General features: G+C 41.9%; 1 protein-coding gene and 2 long non-coding RNA genes across 6 annotated transcripts in view; 2 read left to right on the top strand and 1 right to left on the bottom strand.

Moving 5' to 3' along the window:
- The window catches only part of LOC145425882 (uncharacterized), a 96,049-nt gene that overhangs the window by 11,363 nt on the left and 68,080 nt on the right, over window positions 1-16,606 (top strand). The gene's annotated exons all lie outside the window — the stretch shown is intronic.
- On the top strand, window positions 868-15,811 carry LOC145425885 (uncharacterized). Its single transcript, XR_013906661.1, has 2 exons — window positions 868-943; window positions 14,591-15,811. It is a non-coding gene; the product is annotated as an uncharacterized LOC145425885 (long non-coding RNA).
- Window positions 13,120-14,265, bottom strand: LOC145426114 (uncharacterized). The gene is made up of 2 exons (XR_013906873.1): window positions 14,205-14,265; window positions 13,120-13,517 (listed from the first exon to the last, which is right to left on the bottom strand). It is a non-coding gene; the product is annotated as an uncharacterized LOC145426114 (long non-coding RNA).

Raw genomic sequence — 16,606 nt, 5'->3', positions numbered from 1 at the left:
GCCCCTCACTCAGCCCTCACACATCTGAACACCAGAGACTCATATGTCAGAATGCTGTTCATAGACTTCAGTTCAGCATTCAACACCATCATTCCCCAGCAACTCATTCACAAACTGGATCTGCTGGGGATCAGCACCTTGCTGTATAACGGGCTGCTAGATTTCTTGACAGGAAGACAGCAGACAGTACGGGTCGACAGCAACACCTCCAGCCCAAGAACACGGAATACGGGGGCTCCCCAAGGATGTGTGTTGAGCTCCCTTCTCTTCACTCTGCTGACCCACGACGAGATCTACTACAGGGGTGAAGTTAACCATCTGCCAGAGTGGTACAGCAGCAACAACCTGTCCCTGAATGTGGAGAAGACCAACAGCGACTCTACTTCCTCTGCAAACTGAGAAGCACAAGAGATTCAACCCCCATTATGAGCACCTTCTACAGAGGCACAGTTGAGAGTATCCTCACCAGCTGCATCACTGTGTGGTATGACTCCTGCATTGGGTTCTGCAGGAAAAAATGACAACGGGTAGTGAGAACAGCCGAGAGCATTGTGGGGACCTCTCTTGCCTCCCTCCCCAGGAGATCTACTGCACCTGCCTCATCTGGAAGGTCCTCTCCATTACAGGTGACTCCACTGGGGCTGGTTGACCTCTAGAAACTTTTGTTAATATCTTTAAAATGATAGCAGCACAAATGAAAATTTTTGCAGCACAAACCAGCACAAACGTAGCACAAACGTTTGACATCAATTTTGTTGGATTTGGGTAATGTGGGGGGGCTGGTTGACCTTTGATGACCTCTAGAAACTTTTGTTAATATCTTTAAAATGATAGTAGCACAAACGAAAATTTTTGCAGCACAAACCAGCACAAACGTAGCACAAACGTTTGATACCACTTTTGTTGGATTTGAAGAAGGTGGGGGGGCCAACTTCACTCACATGTTTTGCTGCTGTGGCTCAGGGACTTGGGAAGTTCACACTCTCCAGCTTCATCTGACCCACTATCTCCTGATTGCCACCACACCTCCCCAGGTTCTTCCTCACTGCATCCAACCAGCCTTCTAGCCTTTTTGCTCTTATCATGTGTGATGGAGATGATGCTGCCCAGCCTGATGGAGGCACCACTTTACAGTTCAGCAGAGTCCAGTGGATGGTGCTGCCTCCACCGACTCAACCTCCAGCTCAGCCGCCCTCTGCTGGTCCCTTATACTGCAGTGTTCCTGGAATACTGTTTTGCTCTCACTGACCTCCTCCTGAGCCTCCTAAGGGTCTCCACCTCCACTGCTGACGGTGTGCTACACCTCTGGAGAGGCCTCACCTCCACTGCTGAGACTGAACTCAGCTTTCTAAAAAATGTGTTTAATTACAGTTAATTCATGATTTAATAAAGAGGAGCAGTTACAGAATGATCACAGCATCTCCCGTGTTTCCTACCTCGCTGCACAGCTCACATCTTTGTGTCTTCTTTGTTTCCATCAACACAGACATTAACCCACAAAGTCTGACACTGTAGCTTCATGACCAGCAGGAAGATGATGACCATGCTGTGTTGTCTGTTTGTTGTACTGGAGGTTAGAGATGCAGAAGTTAAAGAAGGTGCTGAGTTTGTCAATGGATGATACAGTGGTGGCAAAGTCTTTGCCTGATTTCCTGAGTTTTGCACATTTGCCACTCTTACATGTTTCACATCACAAAACAAATTTTTATAAAAGATGATTTCATTGATTAAGAGAGAAAAGTCATCCAAGCCTGGTGCTGTGTAAAAAAGTAACTGTCCATCTTGTTAAATCATGAATTAACTGTGATTAACACTTTCTTTAGAAAGCTGAGTTGACCTGCTGAATCAACAATTCACTTCAACAGAAGCCGACTGACAAACTGAAGCAGACTAACAGATCTCAGAAAGCAACACATCATGCTGCTGTCACAGTCCTGGGTCTGTGGGCCAGTCTGTGTAATTCTGGTTTAACTTATATTCTTTGATTTGTTGTTTTTCATGGTTTTGGTTCCCTTTGTTTTCTGCTTGTGTTATATTTATATTTCCTAGTCTGTAGGTTTCTGTCTCTGTGCCCTTCCTGTGCTCATGTTTCTCGTTTTAGTTACTCTTGTCTCTGTGCTCCATGTTCCCTCTCTGTCTCCCCTCAGTCTGTCATGTCTCCATGTCACAGTGTCAAATCCGCACCCTTGTGAATGTCTCGTATTTCCTGTTTTATTTTGACAGTTCCTAGTCCTGTGTTCAGTGTTTTCAGTTTTGCTTTACATGACAGCCATGATCTAAAGAAACTTGAGAAACAAAGTCACTGACATCTGTCAGTTTGGAAAGGGTTACAAAGTCATATCTAAGGCTTTGGCACCAGTAAACCACAGTGGGAACCATTATACATAAATGGAGAAAACTTGGAACAGTGGTGAAGCTTCCAAGGACTGACCAGCTGACCAAAATTATTCCACAAGTGCAGCGATGACTCATCCAGGAGGTCACAAAAGAACCAGGAACAACATTAAAGAACAGCAGGTTTCACATGTTTCAGTTAAGGTCAGAGTTCATGATTCAACATTAAGAAAGAGACTGGGCAATCATGGAAGAGTTCAAGGAGAAAACCACTGCTGATCAAAAAGAACAAAAAGGCTCGTCTCACATTTGCCAAAATATCTTGACTGACGAGACTAAAGCTGAACTTTGTGGAAGGTGTGTGTCCCATTACATCTGGTGTAAAAGTAACAGCATCTCAGAAAATGAACAGTAAAACTTGGTGGTGGCAGAGTGATGGTCTGGGGCTGTTTTGGTGCCTCAGGACCTGAAAGACTTGCTGTGGTAAACAGAACCATGAATTCTGCCGTCTACCAAAACATCCTGAAGGAGAACGTCCGGCCATCAGTTCATGACATCAAGCTGAAGACCACTTGGGCTCTGCAGTAGGACAATGATCCAAAACACAGTAGCAAGTCCACCTTAACAAAAACAAAAAGAAGACTTTGGAGTGGCCGAGTCAAAGTCCTGACCTGAATACAACTGAAATGGTGTGGGGTGACCTTAAAAAGGTGGTTTATCCCTGAAAAGCCTCCAATTCTATAATCATGAGTGGGCCAAAAGAAAAAAAACAAAAACAAAATTTAATTTTAAATTTGTTCGTCTGTTTCTCTGTTTAGAAGTCACACTAGCACAGTCACAGGTGGGATGACATCAGAGGCTAGTGCGTCGTAACTGCTCACTTTTTTAGTTAGTTCCTCAAAGGGGGCGAGGATGGCAACAGTCGTCTCCATAAGAGCCCATTGGTGAGCGGTGAGATAGTCAGGGAGTTCGTGCTCGGACACCCCAGCACTCGCTTTTTCTCAATGAGGGACTGGAGCATGTAATACGTACTGTTCCAGCGCGTCTGTACGTCCTGCTGCAGTCTCTTTATTGGCTGGTTGAGCTGTCCCTGAATGTCCTCGAGGCGGGAGTAGGCTAAGGCGGAATGTTTAAAATACCCAACTATTTTCCGCCCCCCTGCTATAGCATCAGCTATGCTCCTCTGTGCTAATAAGCCCTTGTGAACAGCCAGTTGGAGCGTGTGCGCGACATATGGGAGCCCTGCGTCATTCATGGCTTTAATCATGTTTTTGGCATTGTCACAAAGCACAACATGCACTGATGTTTTAGGTATACCCCATGTCTGGAGCATTTCCTCAAACACATGCGCTATAGCCTGGCTGGTGTGCGAACCGCGGAATTGTTTGGCATGTAATGGCTCGTTGCGGCGTGAAACTCGTCTATCCACTGGGAGGTTAGGCTAATCAGCGACACGGGGCTAACACTGCTTGTCCAAATATCCGTGGTGAAACTAAACGCAGAGGAGGCTTGCAGTAGGCTGTGGATATGTTTTTTCACGGACTCGTGTAGTTTAGGCAGCTCCATGTCAGTCATGTAGTCGCAGCTTGGGACATCATATCTGGGCTCCAGAACATGGAGGAGACGCAGGAATCCAACATTTTCTACCTCCGAGAGTGGCTGGTCACTCAATGCAATGTACTCAATAATTGCCTGTGTTATTTTCACAGCACGTGGATTGTCTCTGGACATTTTCTCTCGTCTTGCAAGAGTTTGCTGCAGCGTGGGTTGTGTTGGTTTAGAAGCCTGGCTAAACTCCTTGTATTCATTGTCGTGTTGGGATTTTAGGTGCTTGATTAAATTGCTTGTGTTAAATGCGCTACCTTTTGAGCCTCCTCTGGACAATTTCGCTGAGCACAATTTGCAGTCCGCCTTTGTTTTGTCGTCTTCATTCACTTTGAAATAGTTCCACACGGCTGACATGTCTCGCCTCCCCTTCTCCCCCGCTCTGAGCTGCAGCCGGGGCCTGGGGGCGGGCACTCGGCGCCTGTGATTAACCCCTTACACGCCACTCAAACAAAAACATTTCTCAGACCGTGGTATCGGTCCCCGGTATCGGGGGACTCTTAACGAGTACGAGTACTTTAGAAAATGTGGTATCGAGGCCGATACCAGATACCGGTATCGGTGCATCCCTAGCCACGGTTCTGGGTTCTTTTGTGACCTCCTGGATGAGTCGTTGCTGCACTCTTGGAGTAATTTTGGTAGGCTGGTCACTCCTGGGAACTTCACCACCGTTCCAAGTTTTCTTCATTTGTGTTTAATGGCTCTCACTGTGATTCTCTGGAATCCCAAAACCTTGGATATGGTTTTCGTGTGATTAACAATTCATGTACAGGTTTTAGAACTCTACAGGTGGTACATCCATGCTCAGGTAAGGCTTTTGAGAACCTATAAGTAAAGTTCACTGAACTGGAAGTAAAATGTGGTTTGATGATGGTTGATGTGCTTTCCAAATGGTTAGAAGTTTTTCCTTCTATTAAAGGAGGTATCCCAGGGGCAGAACTCCAGACTGAGAGTGGATGAGAAGTTTTTTTCAGAGAACTAGCGGGAAGCGGGAACCATTCCAGGCACGGCTGACAACCCAGACAGGGGTTAAGGTCAAGGTTGATGCCGTTTGTGGTCCTGCTAGTCATCACAAGAAGATTTCAGAACCACAGCAATAACTCAGAGGGTTAGAAAGATTGCTGCGTTTGACACTGAGGAAGTCAACCAGGGTGTACGACGTGCTCTGCCCTTTCATCATACAGCTGCGTTGGAACGACAGAGTCAGGGGTGGAAGAGCGGTCTCCTCCAACAAGAGCGTGCCAAACTCCAACTCAGTGACCGCAGAGCAGACTCTGTGCCACCTACAAGGGATCAGCGATGGAACACAGACAATACTTGACTAAACAGTCAGGCCGGTTTTGCCCAAGAGGTTTAGTGTGTTTTTAACTTAAGGTGGTCGTTGGTGTGACGTTTCTCAGCATTTTGCAAATGATACATGACTCTCTGAACATCACAAATTCTTTTAAAGTCCTGATCCTGATTAAAAGTGACTGAAGTAATTACAGTATGCAAGTTTCACAGCTACCTGACTAACAATAACTTAAGATAAGAGATAAGATAAAACTTTATTAATCCCTCGGGAGGGTTCCTCTGGGAAATTCGGTTTCCAATAGCACAGCACCGACAGAAGTTACAGAGCGTGAGCAGAATATTATATATATACACATATATGAATACAGAGACATATATAAATAAAATATACGAAAGGGATAAATAGAATAAATAGGAATAAGAATACAAGGGAATTGCACATTTCAAGTATTGAGGTCTATTGCACCGTTGACTTTTAACAAAAAGTATTGCACAAAGGTATTGCACAGTGAGGTGAAGAGGCACTACAGCTTAGTTGTTCCCCCCTCCTTTGTCCTCCTGTCTCCCCTCCCTCTCCCCTCCAGAGAGGAGTTAAACAGTCTGATGGCGTGTGGGACAAAGGAGTTTTTAAGTCTGTTAGTTCTTGTCTTGGGGAGAAGCAACCTGTCACTGAACAGACTCTTCTGGTTGTTAATGGCCGTCTGCAGAGGATGTCTGGCATTGTCCATAATGTCCATCAGTTTCTTTAAGGTCCTTTTCTCTGCCACTGTCACCAGAGTGTCCAGCTTCATGCCGACCACAGAGCTAGCCCTCCTGATCAGTTTCTCCAGCCTGGATGAGTCCTTCTTTGCTGTGCTGCTCCCCCAGCACACCACAGCATAGAAAAGTACTGCAGCAACCACCGACTGGTAAAACATCCTCAGGAGCTTCCTGCAGATGTAAAAAGACCTCAGCCTCCTGAGGAAGTACAGTCGGCTTGTGTTCATTTTGTATGGCAGCTAGACTGCTTTTCTAGCATGTCAGTTCTTGATGTGTAAGTGCATTAGATCCTGATTATCCTAGTCAACATAGCGACAACAGTTGTAAGTTGCTTTGACATATGTACAGAACGTTGATACATTGTTTGACACCCTAAAAGTAGGATTTGGGGGTCATTTTACTTCACTGAGGGATTTTATTAGGCTTTTAACATTTTGAGAGCACCCAGAGAATGAAGTCGTTCTTTCAGAGGTAAATGTGATAGAAAACAATCACTCTGTTGTAAATTTAGCTCAGAAGTGTTTGACGTATGGTGGCGGTGCGGAAACACATGGCTACTTCTGGGTTTTACCCCAGACTTTAAGAAGCACTAACATCAAAGTTAGCTCATGTTTTTTTTATTAATTTATCCACAGGTTCAGTCGTACTCACTGTCCTTGATGGTAAACATCTGGATGGGGCAAACAGAACGGCACAAAGGAGTGTGTGTGATGTTTGGTGAGGCATGTTTGCCTTATTCCCTAATAACACTGGGGATGAAGGTTCTTTTACACAAACAGTTACTGAATTGGGAAACATGGTTTGATGATAAAGTGGAGAAACTGTCTCACACTGAAGGGCTTCCTTATCTTAACAACAGGTTCTCATGAATGAACAATTTGAAGTAACTGAGCTTTTTAGCAGATGAATAACTAATGCTGTTTAATATTTTTGTGTGCAATCTCGTATTTTTGTGTGTTTTTCTTTTGTATTATTACTGTTATTTTTTTAACAAAAAGGCTCAGAGGAAGAGGAGAGGATAGCAGAGTGAGGATGAAAATTAAAGTGTGAATTCTTTTTTCCTGACACTGTAGAAAGATACACATTGTGACATCCCTTTGAGTGTTGATGTTATGTGCAGGAATTGGAGAAGAAATTTCTGTAATTAATGTGAATTGGGGTGATCACAAAGTTTGGAATTGTGGTGACAAATGTCTTTATTCTATGTGTTGATCACATATTTTAACAATATCACTTTGTCACTTAGGATAGCTTCACATCTGCGTCTTATGTTTCCACAGGCCTGTTTCCTGCAGCTGCCACACATTCAGTCAGTAGAAAGCATGGAGGTGATGGAGGAGCTCACAGCAGGTCCCAGCTGAGCCACACTGTCAGTGTTGGCCGGCGGTCACGTGTCAATTCAAACACAATGAGACTAGAATAAAATGTATCCATAAACTGGGAGACTTTATTAAAGAGAGCGCACATTTACACACTAACACAGCAAAGAACCCAACATCCTGCAAAAGAAGCAACCAGGAAAGATGAGTATGAAGAAACTTTTACAAACTCAGCTTTGATTTTAATCTAGAAATAGACAGTTGTGTGTCTGTGCTGGTCGCTGGGATTGTTGTGTTTCTGAGGTTGACTATTACTGAAAGGTGTTTCTGTTTCATCGCTGCTTCACTGTTTGGACGTTTTCATTGTGTTCCTGTCTCAGCTTTATTTCCTGTGACTTGTTTGAGTTTGTGTTGTGAGTTTATTGTGGTGCTGCCTCCTCAGTGTGCGTCTGGATCGTGTTTAGTTATTTCTTGTCTTGTTCATTCGGTGCTGTTTTGATGTTTAATGTTTTACTTTAGTTTGATTTCTCTGACCGTCATAAAACCTTCATCTGTTTCTGATCTGAAGTCAGAGTCCAGAGTTCACAGTGTTTGATTTCATGTGTAGTTAATCATTTCTTCTTCCTGCTGGGATCCTTTGTCCTTTATTTCTTTGTCGTTCCTGATTGTAGAGCTGAGATAAACATAAAGCACCACTTCTGTTTCCTTCTTTCATTTGCAGAAGAATGTGTCTGCATGTGTTTCTGAGTAAAGTGTGCAGTGATACAAACAGCCTGGTTTACATGTGAACTTTAATGACAGATTTAGAGCTCAGTGCATGAATCTGAAATAATAACACACATGTACATTTCAGCCTTTGTGCAAACACACAGTTGCAGTGAGTTTTGTTGGTCTTTGAAACAATAATGGTCTCTCAGATTAATCACATCCATATATATCAGGCGCTGTTTGTTTCTTAGTGCAGCTGTTTGTGTTGGTGGAGGTCAAAGGTGTGTTCAGTGTCTCCACAAAGAGTCTGAAATCACAGGAGTGTGTGACCTGTGATTAAAAAGGTTCTGGCTCATGTACAGCATGTACAACATGTACAGCACAGAGTGAAGCTTCATGTTGGTGTGTGTGTGCAGTGTGTAGCATCCATGCTAACATAAACTCAGTGAAGCACCAAAGCTTCATGTTTCAGTTTTATTGTGTTTGACTCATAAAGTTGCTCTGGGCTGGTTGTAAATGATGGTCATGTGAGTGTAGAGCTTTCTGTGTGTCGCTGGGAACCTGGAGCAGTCACACTACGAGGAGGCTGAACGTCCTCCTCTTTCCTCAGAAGTGATCTGTGGCAGTCTGCCATCATGTTTGGCTGCTCACACTAAATGTGACTCACTGAAAGCAAAACTACACGTACACAGGTGTGTGTCAGGTATATTTAATTTTCTGTCAGGGACTGAAACTAAGAAATATTTTCAGACACAGGAAGATTTTTGTGTCTTTAAATGATATTTAATCAAGTTTGGATTCACACATTTGTAAAATACTTCATGTTATTTTGTTATTTGTGTCTGGATTGAGGCACAAATGATTTCACACGTTTGTAAATCTTAGTCTGTCCCCGATAAACACATCATACACAGCTGTAACCCAGAAAACACATTATATACTGCGATAAATGCACTGCCCAAGTGGCCCCTCTCCCCACTGCCTTTCAGCAGCAAACAGGTTGTCAGAGGAGGCCGATGCAATGATTAAGTTTAACATTTATATAGCAATATTGCCAAAGAGTGCCAAAGCACTTTAAGCACTTTCTCAGTAACTTATCTTTCTTGTAGAACAGTGCTGCAAATAAAGAACTTTGTGTTCACAAGACTGTTAGTTAATCATTTACAAATCAATATTGTCTGTATGGACAGCAATAAAAAAAAGTGAACATGTAAAACTGCGGTGTTAATCGATGCGATTGAAAAATTTGGGTGCGCCTAAGAACAAAATGGTTTAATTATTTATATAGCACATTTAATTACAACAGGAGCGTTGACCAAAGTGCTGTACAAGAATGCAACATACCCAATAAAATAACAAATAACTCTCATGCTGTATTAAAAGCCAGTAAATAAAAATGTGTTTTAAGATAAGATTTAAAAAGATTGACAGTAGGAGCCTGTTTGATGTATAGGGGTAAATTATTCCACAGCTTAGGTGCTACGACTGCAAATGCTCGATTACCTCTGTGAACCAGCCTCAACCTTGGTACGGCTAAAAGCAAAAGATCACTTGATCTAAGAGATCTAAGGGGGGTATAAGTCTGCAAGAGGTCAGACAAATACCCGGGAGCCTGTCCATTCAGGGCTTTGTAAGTCAACAATAAAATTTTAAAATGAATTCTGAAGCGGACAGGGAGCCAATGAAGAGAGGCGAGCACCGGGGAAATGTGTTCACATCCTTTAGTATGTGTCAGAAGACGAGCTGCAGCATTCTGGACTAACTGCAGCCTTACCAGGCAGGTCGGGCTGACTCCAGCATATAAGGAGTTACAATAGTCCAGCTGGGATATAATAAAAGCATGAATTGCCCGTTCGAAGTTTTTAAAAGATAAAAATGGTCTCACCTTAGATAAAAGCCTCAGTTTGAAGAAGGACCGCTGTACAACTGAGCTAATTTGTTTTTCAAATGTGAAATTGCTGGCAAATATAACCCCCAAATTTTTGGCATGTGATTTGACAAAAGGCTCAAGACTGTGCAGGTTAAAATGAGAGGTGCTGGGATTGGTCCAAAAATGATCACTTCGGTTTTGTTCTCATTGAAGTTAAGGAAGTTAGAGGCTATCCAAGATTTAACTTCACCGAGACACTGAAGTAAGGGTTCTAGTGAGGCAGGACTGTTTAACCTTCAGTTGAAGATAGATCTGAGCGTCATCGGCATATGAATGAAAACAAACGTTATATTTTCTAAAAATTAGACCTAGAGGTAGCATATAAATGGAGAATAAAATTGGCCCCAGTATAGATCCCTGGGGAACACCACAAGTAAGGGGAGCTGAGGAAGAGATAAAATCGCCAAAGCTCACAGAGAAGGTCCTGTCAGACTGGTATGACCTGAACCACTCTAATGGGGTGCCCTTTACGCCACAATGCTCCAACCGTGACATTAAGATGCTGTGGTCAACAGAATCAAAGGCAGCGGTCAGATCTAAAAGCAGTCTATAAACCCCGTCATGCTAGCTAGTACACAGTACGAGTTATTGTAACAGACTGTAAACAGTCAGCATAACGAAAATAAACTCCACCTAAACTTGGTTTATATCTGATCCAGATAGACTGCAGGTCATAACTTCTTACCTGAAGTTCAGTTCACCGCCTCGGGTCTCTGCTCCACCTGCCTTTCCGTCATCCACCCACCAGCGTGTTGCATCTGCTGGCCTCCACCACTTGCTAATGTTACTGAATCTGTAGAAGCTCCGCAATAGTCACCACCAAACAATTGAGTTCATTTTACACATCTCCCAGCATCTGGCCAATCCACCACCTTTCAGTGTTTATACTGTTACGGAAAAAAAACGAAAAAAAAAACCCATCGGCCCATAAAAACAAAAAATCACCATCGGCCCACCGAGCAAATGCCCGGTATGCCCGATGGCCATCCAGCTATGGTTTTCAGTAATACGAGATCAAACATAACCTAATATAAATGTGATTTATACGGAGCGCCTCTGATGACATGGTACAAAAAATAAATAAATTGTGGCCACGAAATACCATTTCGAGGCCACGAAATAGGTATGACGTGTGCACGAAACGCTAATTTGTGGACACGAAACACTTGATGATATATATATATCATCCCAGGGCACATTCACTAGAACCTGCGTCAGCCATAGTACGGAGTCCTTGCTGTTGGTGATGTCCTTAAGGTTAGTGTATTATATTTTATATTTATTTTATATTGTTATCCCGCATTTCGGCAGTTATTTATTCAGACCTATCTTTGTTACTATGTTCTAAATGGTATCTGCTGACGTTTCAAACGTTGTATCCTCATGTTGTTACTACACGTTGTTTTGTTGTGCTAATATGTAGCCGTAAACTAATTTTTAACTGTAGGACGAGCGGCGGCCCGGCAGCACACTTTCTGTTAGGTGACGGCTGTGTGCGGACAGGGATAGGACCCAAGGTGCAGACTCCGGAGACAGAACTTAAACCAAAACAGCTTTAATGCTGAACGCAAACATCACATAACTAGAAAAAACTCAAAATAAACTAACACTGGTGGATGGGCAAAACACACAGCAAAATAAACGGTAGATCGCGACACGGACACAGAGAAACACAGGGCTTAAATACACAGAGGGAGCAATCAGGGAATGAATAACAGGAGGGAAACACAGCTGGGGCAAATCAGAACTGACGAGACAAAAGGAAGCGTAAACTGAACACACTGAGATAAGACAGAAACCTTCAAAGTAAAACAGGAAACACATAACACAGACTGAACAAAGACACACAGACAGGCACTACAGAGGGAACAGCGACGTGGGACCAGGGCAGACACAGACACTGACAGGACACGGGGATATAGCTGACAGGGGAGACAGCAACTAAGGATAACACAGAGACATAAACCAAAAGACAGAACTCTAACAAAGAAACCAAAGACTAGAAATTATAAATAATATAATGAACTCAAAACCCCTGGGTCAACGACCCAGGCATCCTAACACTTTCAAAGTAGAGCAAGGCTGAAGGCTACTAATAAACGAGGTATGTTCAACAGAAAACCTTAGTTCTCTGTGTCACGAAGGTGTCTCTCTTTTACTCTGACCACATCACCATGCTAGCTGGTGCAACTAATCTGGTCTGGACAATAATAACAGTTTTAGATGGAAAGCATCTTAAAATTGCCTCTTTTTTTCTGAACATCTCCTTTGAAAGTAGCATCATGTGAGTCACACTTGTTAAGGTAATACATGCTAAATGAGCTGTAGCTTTCAATGCATCACCGGATGAAGCCTTGCAGTTACAGTAGCTCACTGCGGGTATCACGTTGCCAAGGGAACTAATAAAGCATACAGTGATCGGAATGATTTTGTATTGATGCAGGTTGTCATTGCTCATACTGAACTACTTAAACTCCAAGTAGACAATCGCTCCATTCCTCATTACCATAGATAATATCTAAGAAATAAAACAATCATTATCATTTCTTTACAGCTATTTATTAATGACTGACTTATATATATATATATATATTGTACTATTCTTAGTTAGCATATTGTCTGTCTTGTTAATGTTGGTTTATAATGGAGCACTGTAACAAAAAATAATTTCCCCCAGGGATCAATAAAGTATTCTGATTCTGAATCATTATCAAATTCTGATTTGCCATAGATAAAGGGATTTTATAGGTAGGCTATCATGTAAAAATCTGCTACATAAAATTAATTTCATTTTCATGTGGTTTAGAGGTCAGCTATGGATACTCGGCTGTGAGAATTTTTAACAGAGCGCAAAGTTGAAGAAGATGTGATCAAGAAACTTGAAGATGAGAATGTAAGCCACTGCAGCTGTTGCTGTGTGCGTGCGTGTGTGTCTGTGTGTTTGTTTGTGAACGGAGAGCCGCAATCCACAATTTACTATGCGCATTCTAAAAAGATTTATTGAATTTCATATTTGTGTTTAATCAGTGACATTAATTAATGACATGATATGTTTAAAGAGTAATTTAAAAAGTAATTCTTGTTCATCTTATGTTGGACAAATGTGTACCACATTACCAAAAGTATCTGTTATCAAAAGTAGATAGCAAAAAACAACTCTAAAATATGCAGTTGTATGTATTCATTGTTTTTTTAATATTGACAATTTTATTAATTTGTTGTTTATATTTTTCAGATTGATGAAACTGTCATTCCCTTAATGACAGACAGTGACCTGGCAAAGTACATCCCCAAAGTTGGCGATAGAGTCTCCACTGTGGCCTTCTGCAGACAAGCAACACTGTCACGGACGTCACCATCCAGGAAAGAATCTATACTCTCAAGGCTACGACAAAGACTGACAGGAGCTGAGGGAATGCCTCCTAAAAAGAAATTGTCTCAGTGGGCAGAAAATACAAATGCAAAACGAACAGTGAGACGAACTGAGGTTGGCTGGATGGATTTTGATGAGGAGAAGGGTGGGTTCAAACAGGTGAAGTCTGTAAGTGGTGGTGGAACAAGGCATTTATCTGTAGATAAAAATGAAACCGTGTCAAATATCAAACTTATGGCTGAAAATCTGTTTTTCCCCAATGGCATCTCAAAAAACCCCAAAAGTCTTTCACACTAGTCAACTCATATTGAGAGCTCACAGATGCATGTGGATGCTTCCAGTACAGTTGATGAGTTGTATATGTTGTGCCCTTAAACAGGGGAAATAGTGAGGAGAGGTGAAAGAGCGGCACAGACACGCAGCTCTCACTCTCACTCGTCTGTATTGAGTTTCAGAAGCAATACAACCAAAACAATGTTCTTATGGATGCACTCAGTCTCAGGACAACTGTATCCAAACTAAGTCACTATTGTTCGCTGCATTAGCTGATGAGAATACTTTAGATAACATGAACTGTAGCATTAGACAAAAACATCTTTTTAACTCGCACATGTTAGCTGACACAGTCACTAACTTTCCACAGCAATGAAATAATACTTTAAGTACTGCATGTCTTTCAGTAGTTAACTTATACAGATAGTAACAGAAAAATCTTCACACAATATGGCGGAGTAATAGCGAAAACTAGCATACGCAGCAACAGAGATTAACTGGAACTTCTCAGAATAGTCCGCAATTCACATCTTTCGCTACAATGAACAATGATAACAACGTAATAATCAACGGTAACACACATTTATACAGATTTGTGCATGACAGTTACCTTAAACAGGGGAAATAGTGAGGAGAGGTGAAAGAGCGGCACAGACACGCAGCTCTCACTCGTCTGTATTGGGTGAAGGAGGAACCGCGCGAACCCACCTACTGGAGCCCTGAGGCATTAGCAATGGATCGACGCACAATCAACCCAGGCAAAACTTTCACTGCTTATCTCCCTCTATATTCCCACTGCATATTCTATTCAAAAACAGTCAAAGCAACAAATAAAACATTAATAAAGGCATCACATGAAATGTAAGGAACAGAGATGTACAACTCCAAAACTAATGAAAATTATGATCCACCACATATAAGCAAAGTAAGGTCAAAATTCTGCGACTTTATCTGTGTACCAGAAAGAAAACACAACAGCAGCCCCAAGACGTAGAGGCCGATCATGCAATAACCCAGCCCTCTGTGGTAGATCTCACTGACAATGAACCTAATCGGGCCGCTGATGATCTGTTGGTGGAAAACATAAATTCAGAACCATCAAACCACTTTGTAATTAATGATGGAGCTTCCATAAGTGGATATTTGGAACTGAATGACACATAACCATGGGATGGTCTGCCAAAAGTAGGTGAAAGTGAAGATTCTGATGCAGTTGTTATTATTAGTGGGGATAACAGGGTGGATATTAGTGTGGTTGAACTAAACCCTGAAACACTGTTTACAGAAAAAGAGTCTGATCCACGTCATCACACATTGTCTCTCTCACCGGGGCTGACAGGAGAGGCCAATATTCCTGACCAAGCACCCCCTGAACCACGATCTTGTCCCGTAATACTGACTGTTAGAAGAGGTCATTGTCTTACTGATTTGATCAGTGCCTTTAAGGACTCAAACATTATTTCATCTGAGGTCAATATCAAAATGTTGTTACCAAATGGAGAGCTTGAACAGGGGGAAGGAAGTGGTGTTTTGCGAGACTGCCTGACAGAATTTTGGATGGATTTCTATGACAGCTGCACATTGGGAGTTGAGGTGAAAGTCCCATTCATCCGGCATGACTTTCAGTGTGAAGAATGGCAGGCTATAGCTAGAGTGTTTGTTGTAGGGTGGAAACAAGCTGGTTACTTCCCAGTGAAGCTTGCAATACCCTTTCTGGAGGAGATATTGTGCGGCTCGACAACCAGTAGTTTAAAAGATTCCTTTCTTTTGGACGTCTCACAAGAAGAGCGATCTGTTCTCCTGAAGGCTTTGGATGACTTCAATTCAGTGGATTCAGATGAATTGCTGGAAGTACTTGATGCACATGAGTGCAAGCAGGTTCCTACTAAGGACACACTGCTCCCTGTTTTGGCACAGATAGGACACAAAGTACTTATTCAGGCCCCAATGTCTGTAATCAAGTGCTGGCGTCCCGTTGTGGGTTCTGTAGCTGGTTTACTCCCACCAGAAGGACTGCATCATTTCATTGCAGAAAAAAACCCAACTGTAAAAACAGTGAAGGAGCTTCTAATCTTTCCAGAGGAGATGACAGCTGCCCAGTCAACAGTTTCTCGTTACCTGAAAAGGTACATTGGAGAAATTGATTTCAATATCTCCCAGACCACAGACTCATAATACAAGTCAGTGCTTTATAAAAAAAGAAAAAGAAAAAAGAAAGTTGTGTTTTCAAAATTGGAGTTCAAGTTATTTTTACTTCCAATAGTGTTAACATGCTACATGGGTAGTGTAGTATGTGTAGACGATTTTTTTTAAAATTTTCATTGTAAGTGGGCTAAAGCAGTTAATTAAAAGTAGTCTAACATAAACGCTGTAATTTGATTATTTTAATAAACAAGTAACTTGGATGGATTCGATGCTGGCGTGACCACAGTGCACACGTCTGATGTTGCTCACAGTGGTCCAAGGGACGCTCAGGGAGTTTGTGTGTTCGCTCAGACACGTGAAACATTAGAGGGAACATTGTCTACCACACATCACACTCATAAAAAGCATGACTACAGTTTCATAGTTTTTATTATGTTTTTACTGATTAAACAGTAAAAGTTGATTTAAAATCCCAAAACAGATTCCCACTGATGTCAACATCTCCCAATGTTAAATTTTGAAGGAATCAACACAGACAATTAAATGTGAAAATGTCACATTTGACTTCTTTTCTCATCAGCACATGAGCATTTATATCATAAATCACATTTATATTGGGTTATATTTGATCCTGTATTACTGAAAACTATGACTTAAGTGGAAGTTAATGAAAACTGATGATATTACTCTTAATTTATTGAGGCTCTTCCATAACTCAGATTATGTTATTAATCTGTTGCAGATCTTATTACTGCCTCTTGAATCAGATTTTAACAGGATGTGTTCAGTTTAACTCTCTCACCACTTTAAAGGCTGAAGCTTTAAATCATAATATAATAATGTTTTATTTTTATAAAACATATTTTA

This window comes from Astatotilapia calliptera, chromosome 3 (assembly GCF_964374335.1).
Source record: "Astatotilapia calliptera chromosome 3, fAstCal68.1, whole genome shotgun sequence".
In the NCBI taxonomy this organism is placed as follows: domain Eukaryota; kingdom Metazoa; phylum Chordata; class Actinopteri; order Cichliformes; family Cichlidae; genus Astatotilapia; species Astatotilapia calliptera.
This window is presented reverse-complemented; position numbering and strand designations above follow the sequence as displayed.